The 7,485-nt window shown below is 45.8% G+C and overlaps 1 long non-coding RNA gene across 1 annotated transcript; it reads left to right on the plus strand.

Moving 5' to 3' along the window:
- The first annotated feature begins 486 nt into the window (after positions 1-486).
- Positions 487-2,858, plus strand: LOC138724542 (uncharacterized). Its single transcript, XR_011338068.1, has 3 exons — positions 487-570; positions 1,662-1,854; positions 2,331-2,858. It is a non-coding gene; the product is annotated as an uncharacterized lncRNA (long non-coding RNA).
- Positions 2,859-7,485: the final 4,627 nt, after the last annotated feature.

A 7,485-nucleotide genomic window follows, 5' to 3' on the forward strand; every position in this document is an offset into this window, starting at 1 on the left:
GAAGAATGGCTGAGAAGCAAGAGTGCGTCTGTCAGGTTGTTTCGAGGATTTGAATTCTTGTGCATTTTTATATGACAGAACAATACCATGTATATATTTGGGGTTTTTTTTCCCTCCAGCACCCATCTTAGAAGCTTTCCCCGCACTCCACCAGGGGGCCTTGCAGAGGACCAACCAGTCCAGCATTACTGTGTGCCTTGGCATAGAATCATAGAACTGCTAGGTTGGAAAGGACCCACTGGATCATCGAGTCCAACCATTCCTACCAATCACTAAACCATGCCCCTCAGCACCTCATCCACCTGTCTTTTAAACACCTCCAGGGAAGGTGACTCAAGCACCTGCCTGGGGAGCCTGTTTCAGTGCCCAATGACACTTTCTGTAAAAAATTTTTCCCTGATGTCCAGCCTGAACCTCCCCTGGTGGAGCTTGAGGCCATTCCCTCTTGTCCTGTCCCCTGTCACTTGGGAGAAGAGGCCAGCTCCCTCCTCTTCACAACCTCCTTCACACACACTCAGGGGAAGATGCCAAATGACAGAAGAATTCAGCCCTCTTCTTGCTTGCATGCAGGTGGGTGCAGTTGGCAGTCCTGCTGCTCAGCAGGAGCAATCTCGCTGTCCTAGACCCCAAAGCACTAGCTTATTTCTGTTTACTCCAAAACCAGGTAATTCTGGATCATTGAGGTAGTGTGGAATAAATACTGAGGTCTTTTTAGCTCTGCAGCTCGCTAGAGAAGACACTGATGCATTATTCTGATCCTTTCCTACTAGGCACCTGCAGGGCAGCCACAAGTGAAATGGGAATATACCTCTGTATAGATAATGCCCACACGCTGCCTGTAATATCTAACGCAGATTTTTCAGTGATCTGACACATGATGAACTGGAATGATTTCTGATTTAATCCTGACCCCCCTCATCACACATGCATAATTTAGCAAGAATAATTAGCCAGATCATCATGTCTGCTATGATACAGCAGCTGATGAAGTGCCCTATCATCTCTGCAGCTAATAGCGCATCCTGGTGCGAGTGGTGGTTTGAATGTCTTAGCTTTTACTGAGAGCGCTGAAACTTCTGAGTGGATTTATCTCTCTTTTCTCCTCGCGTTTGATGTGAACTTTATGCTAATGCATTTCAGTTCTCTTGATGTTCCTGTCAATATTCCAGCTTTCACATCTTTGCCAGCGAGGAGCAAATCAATTAGGTTCTTAAAACTTCACAGGAGTGAGGGTTTCAAAGCAATTGCTTGTAAACACATTCCTCAAGGAAGACTGTTAGCAGATATTCATGGTATAGGTTTATTTTCCAGAAGGAAAAAATCCAGGCTGCAATATCTCTGTGTGCTTTGTCTGCCATACTTTCCTTTTTGGGCCTCTGTAACTACTATGTGAGGTTCTAATATTATATAAAATTCATCTTTTTTAGGAAAGTGATATAGATTAAATACCTGCCTGAAATCTGAACTGTATTGGTTTTTTCTGCTTTGTTAAATGGCATTTCTGAGGATCTGGTTTTAATAGCAATGTATGTTATACCAATGTTTTCCTAAAAGCATGAAGTGGAATTTATACTTAAATTCTAATTTGATTAAAAGTGGGATTATGTGAACTTGCAGTAACAATCTCTCAGTGAGAAGAATTTCTCTCTCATCTCTCCAAGGATAAGCTGGGAGGAATCCTCCTGGAATAAACAGGCTCACAGGGTTATGGTAAGCCTCCCATCATTTTGAGAAGAACTTGGAACAACATTTATTGAAATACTGTGCTGATATATGCTTGGAAATTTACCAAGCATCCATTGCCCTTCTTTGTGGTAGGCTGCAAACATCCCTTCAGACCTCTTTTTGATAAAGGTAAGTCTGAATATTGTGACTTTTAAAAAAGACTTTTTAAAAAGACTTTTTATAAGGTTTTAAAAAGACTTTTTATATGGTTTTAAAAATACTTAAACCCCTCTGCCAGTGCTCAGCTGGGCAGGGAGAGGTGGATTTCCCTGCAGCCTTCTGCTCCACAGAGCCCTGCCACTCCACTGCTTTCCCTGTACTGTCTTTGGAACCCAGGCACACCTTTTGTCCCTCTGGGCGTGCAGTTTACCAGTGCTGTGCTGCAGTCCAGAGCCACCGACGTGATGCTGCGGAGCCTGTCAAACCACTCGAACAAGAAACAGCGGCTCTGCTTTCTTCCCTCTCTCTGGGTTTAGAGATAAGTTGGTTTGTTTTCTCCCAGCTCTGTTCAAATGCTGTCTTCAGAGCTTCGCCCCTGCCTGAGAAGACACTGGAGATGGACACCGGAGATGGACACCTTTCTGGCATTTCCCCTCTCTCTGTAGGATATGGATGTGCTGCATTCCCCACGCTAACAAAGCTTCACTACTTTGTGCTGTGCTGAATTTTAGGATCCTTTGCCATTGTGCACACTGTCCCTGAAACTCCATCAGGTTATCTCCATCCCACATGCTGTTAATCAGCCGTGGGACCAGTTGGCATTTTACAGGCAGCTGGGGGGCGAGTACCCTTGCAGCTTGTCATTCACAGCTCGCTGGCGCGTGCTCAGGACATGGTTTGCTGAAAACATAGCAACTTCTCTGGAAAGAATTTGGCAGGTTGTGTCCTTTGAGAATTATCATTGTGTCATACACTTCGTAATAGATTAACTTTGATACAAATATTATTTTATTGAGCTTGATGGGAGAACTAAACAACATGTTTTTGGGGTAGTTATGTCAGTGTTAAGTTCCTTTCCCATGCTAATACCCCATAAATTAAAAAAACAACAATATATTCTTTGTTCAGAATCATACACAGGCTGTTGCACAATATCCTTGCTTACTGCAGATGACCTTTTTTGCCTATGATTTTTGACTCTCCATGGCTTGAGTATGAGCAGCCAGGAGTAGGTTCTGAGCAGAAAGCAGCCCCCTGGGAGCAGGGGAGCCTGGTGGCTGCAGCAGGGGTGGCCATGGTGGCCGAGGAGGCAGGCACTGGCTCTGCTGGTGGTCACTGCTCTGGGTCCATGGTGGGAGCCATGCTGTGTGAGAGGAGATGCAGGTCTCGGTGAAGGTGCTCCCACCCATTCACAGTGGGTGATGGTGTGTAGTGGAAATGACTGGCAAGTGTGGTGTTTCCTATGTTGAAATTGGAGCTGGTGGCTTAGACTGGGGATCAGCAAGAGCTCAGCAGGATGGGGACATCTCTGTGCCCTCACCAGCTGCCCAGCAGACCTTGGTTGTATTACAGTCCCAGCCTGTCAGCGTGCCTCATGGTCCCCAGAGTTAGCTGGCAAGAGCTGTTTCCATCCACTTGCTGCAGAGGTTGCTCACACAGGCTTGCTGTGCCATGCCAAGACGCACAAGAGACACAACCAGAAGTGGTCAGCAAGGGGCCGTGAAGTGAGTTGGGTGCCAGAAAGCAGGTCTCCGGTGAGGACGTACTGCTGATGAAACCTCCCTGCAATGATTCTTTGGGCCCAATGATTTCTAGATTTACCAAAATTAAATCATACGCATGGAGCTGCTTTTGCAGGCAGGCAACAAGCTCTGCTCAGAGTAAGTGTCCGTGCAGAGCTCCTTAAGTCCATTAGTCAAATTATTTCCATACTCAGCATACAGGCACTGAAGTGATATAAGCACATTTGGGCATGAGAGGCAGCCCTAGGACCTCAGGTAGGCTGTGACCTTAGATGCCACTGGTGGCTTTAGCTCATTTCTTGCGCTTCAAGCAAATGCCAGAATTGCTGACAGACATGGACAAAGCACAGGAGGATGCCAAAATGAGCTGCTGTCACCTACGTAATGAAGTTGAGAAGGGGCAGCAGGGCGTTTGCTCTTCTTGCAGGATAGTGCAGCTCTTACGAAGGGCAATGTCCCTCCCTTTGCTCACTGCTGGGCTGATCGCCTGCAGCTTTTGAACAGCCTTCAAGTAAAAGTCGAGTAAAGCTGCCCTCCTTACACAAAAGCTTCCAAATTGTCTCTGCCGGCAGCATGCTGCTGCTAACAGGATCTGGTGATGCTGTGTACCAACAGATCTCATGGCAGTCCAGATGGAAAAGTCCAACGGGGGAGTGAGCACGTGTTCTGTGTGTCGCTTTCCAGCTCCAAGCTGATGCGGTTCAGCTGCCAGCACCGGGCAGAAGCCAGAGAGAGCCTGTGGCTCTGGAGAGGCTGAGCCGAATTTCCACAGGAGGGATCCAGCAGGCTCTCCTCCAGCTCCTGGCACCACAGAGGCTCCCCAGATCTCAGTTCCCTTCCTAAGCTGTTGCTCATGTGTTATCCCAACCCCACAGGCTGAAATGCAGTTCATGTGCTTCATATATTTGGTGCTTCTCACTGTCCTTCAGCAAGGTCCTGGAGTAAGCAGTAGCAGAAGACTCCCAGTGTTTGTTCTGCCAGCAGCGGCTGGCAGGGATGAGATGCTGCCTCGTCCCCGAGATGTTGTGGGCAGCTGTGAGACAGCCAGTTTCAAGAAATGGCTCTGTGTTTAGGGAGACTTGCAGTGATGACAGCTCCTCCCAACCCCACTTGTCCCCACCTGATATCCCTGTGCTGCTTTCCTGTTTATCTCTGTATCCCTAATTTCTCCTCCTAACTCACCATTTCATCCCCTGTCCTGTAGCCTGGTGCCAGCTGTGGTGGTGTGACCAGGTGTTTTTCTTCAAAGGCACAGGACATGCTCTGATTGAAGCAGGTACTCGCAGAAACACTTGAAGTCAGCTGAGACCACCCCTCCACTGTGTCAAAGCACGGCTCCACATCTTCATAAACTCCTGTAAGGTTTTAACTGAGTCAAAACAAAGAATTTATTTTCCCTTCCCACCCCTGATGCAAACATTCCCACTAAAACCTCCTTGAAAAACTCAGCCTCAGGCAAACACCTGGCTTGAAAAAAAAAAAAATCTCAGTGTGATTGATTTCAGTTGTGCAGCTTTGCAAGCACATGAAAGGGAAAGGTTTGGAGGCAGAAACCATTAGACAGTTGGTCACTGTAGCGCCTGAGTGGCCTTGGAGTGGTGAGGAAGCAGCTGGCTGAGACACAGGTCTGTCATCCTGCCTACATGGCACCAATGGCCAAGAAGCTCAGCTCCGACTTCAACAGGAATTAGATTAAAGTAAAATACTATCACGTTTCACCTTCTAATTCTTGTGTTTCAGGGAGGTCGCACACACAAATAAAAATTTTTTACATGATGCAGAGTTTTTAGCGTCTGTTGGAGAATTTCTTTAATATCAAGACTGACTGGAAGTAGGTCAACTGAAAAATGAGTAAATTACACTTACAAAAATGCATTAGGAGCTGCGGTGTGCATAAATCTAACTGCCATTTAGCAGTGGTCCTAACAAATTAGAAATTAAAGTATTAGATAGAAAAGTTTTCCAGGCTGTGGTTGGCTAAGCAGCATCTGCGCCCGGGTTCTTTTCCTGCCCTGGTGTTGTTCGTCTCCCTAGGACAAGAGGGAATGGCCTTAAGCTGCATCAGGGGAAGCTTAGACTGGACATTGGGAAAAATTTCTCAACAAAAGTGGTTATCAAGCACTGGCAGAGGCTGCCTATGGAGGTGGTTGAGTCACCATCCCTGGATGTGTTTAGAAGGCAGGTAGATTAAGTGCTTACAGATATGATTTAGTAGTGGACAGATACTGTTGGAGTGGATGATTTCAATGGTCTTTTCCGACCTTATCATTCTATGATTCCACCCTCCTAGAGAGCCATGGGAGGAGTATGCGAAGCAGCTCATGACATGGCTTCATGTACCAGATCCCTTGAGAGTGTGTTTTTATTTTAAGATTAAATTATTCCATACAAGCTTGTTTCTTGATGCACTCTTTATAAAAAGGAGTTATATTGCCCTGTTTAGGGACAACACATGCTAGGTACTCTGCTTAAAATGAAAACCTGCAGCTTATGTTGATATGGCGCTTAAGCATCACCAAGGTTTTGAAGTTGGAAGCCTTTTAAAACTTTCCAGCCTTGGTCACTGAAAAGCCAAGCTGTCAAACTTGTGACTCTTGCTTTTTTTCTTAATAATGAGGGGTTGATGGGAAGGGGTTCAGGGAATATACAGTTTCAACAATTAAAATGGAAGTATTTTTTAATTTTCTTTTTAGAGAAAAAAACCCAAAACGCCCCAAAAACTCAACCGTTCAAAACTACAGTTTGAGTGTGCCCAGCCTGAAACACTAGCCGATCTATTTCTCAAAGGTTGTTTTTTAGTCTCTAATAAACATTTTGAATACCAAGTCTCCAAGAAAAGGCAAAGCAGATTGATGTAAATATGTTGGGTGAATTGTGACGATGAATACTTTGAAAAAAGCACTTCAGAAAATAAGTAGTGTTTTCTTGTTCTTGGCCTTGTAGATTCCAGGCCAGGGACCTTTCAACTGCAGAAAATCAAGATTTCTCTTCTCCCTCTCCTCATACCCAATTTCAATGTTGTTCTGTTTTCCCTGGTGTGGTTCTTGTTCTGCTGTCTGCCAGGCATGCTTCCTTCTCCTCCAAACACGTATAAAAATTACAGTGTATTAAAAAATAAATGTTTGTTATGCCCTGTCCCTCATGCTCATCCAGGGTAGGAGGGGGAGGGTACATTATCAGGGATCACAGGGGTAGGATGAGGGGGTATCGTTTCAAGGTGAAAGACAGGAAATTTACATCAGATATTAGGAACAATTTTTTTCCTGTGAGGGTGGTGGTGCACTGGCACATGTTGCTCAGAGAAGTTGTGGCTGCCCCATTCCTGGAGGTGTTCAAGGCCAGGTTGGATGGGGCTTTGAGCAACCTGATCCAGTGGGTGGTGTCCCTGTCCATGGCAGGTGAGTTGGAACTGAGTGGGCTTTAAGGTCCCTTCCAACCCAAACCATTCCATGGTTCTAAGTACATACCTACTTTTCTTTAGAAGGCAGCCACAGATTAGTAGTCACGAAACTAGCTTTAAAAAATGCCTCCCTTTAAGCACCTTCCAGGATGCTTATTTTACTGACTGTATGCACTCTCAGATACCCACGCAGGGAAGGTCCTTTGGCTTGTGCTGCTGAACTCAGATAAGCAAGTTTAGAGCGCAGCGTGTGCATGTTTGTCTCTATTGCAGATACACCACCAAACACTGTCAGTGCAGGGTCCTGAATATGACCAAGGGCAGTTGGGAAAGAAGATTTTTTTAATCACTGCCTGAGTTCATGTTATATTACTTCCAGCAGCAGTAGTGGTATGTAAGCCTGGAAAACTTCTGCTTGACTCTTCATTGCTGCTACAGTTTCTTTATGCTTGCACAGTGAGAAAATTTACTGTGGCACCACAGAAGGCAGTGTGAAACCCCCACACTGCTGCATGAAGTCCTCTTGTAGAGCAGAACTATGCTTTAAAATGTTAAGAGGCTTCTTCCTTGTCTGTCTTCATCTCCTCCTCCCTTTCCCCAGCTGTTCTGCAGTGAGTTTGTCATCCTCCTCCTCGCTGCATCGAATTCTACCACAGGGCTTCTGGGTGACGCCACCAC

The sequence above is a fragment of the Phaenicophaeus curvirostris genome, chromosome 10 (genome assembly GCF_032191515.1).
Source record: "Phaenicophaeus curvirostris isolate KB17595 chromosome 10, BPBGC_Pcur_1.0, whole genome shotgun sequence".
Classification (NCBI taxonomy): Eukaryota; Metazoa; Chordata; class Aves; order Cuculiformes; family Cuculidae; genus Phaenicophaeus; species Phaenicophaeus curvirostris.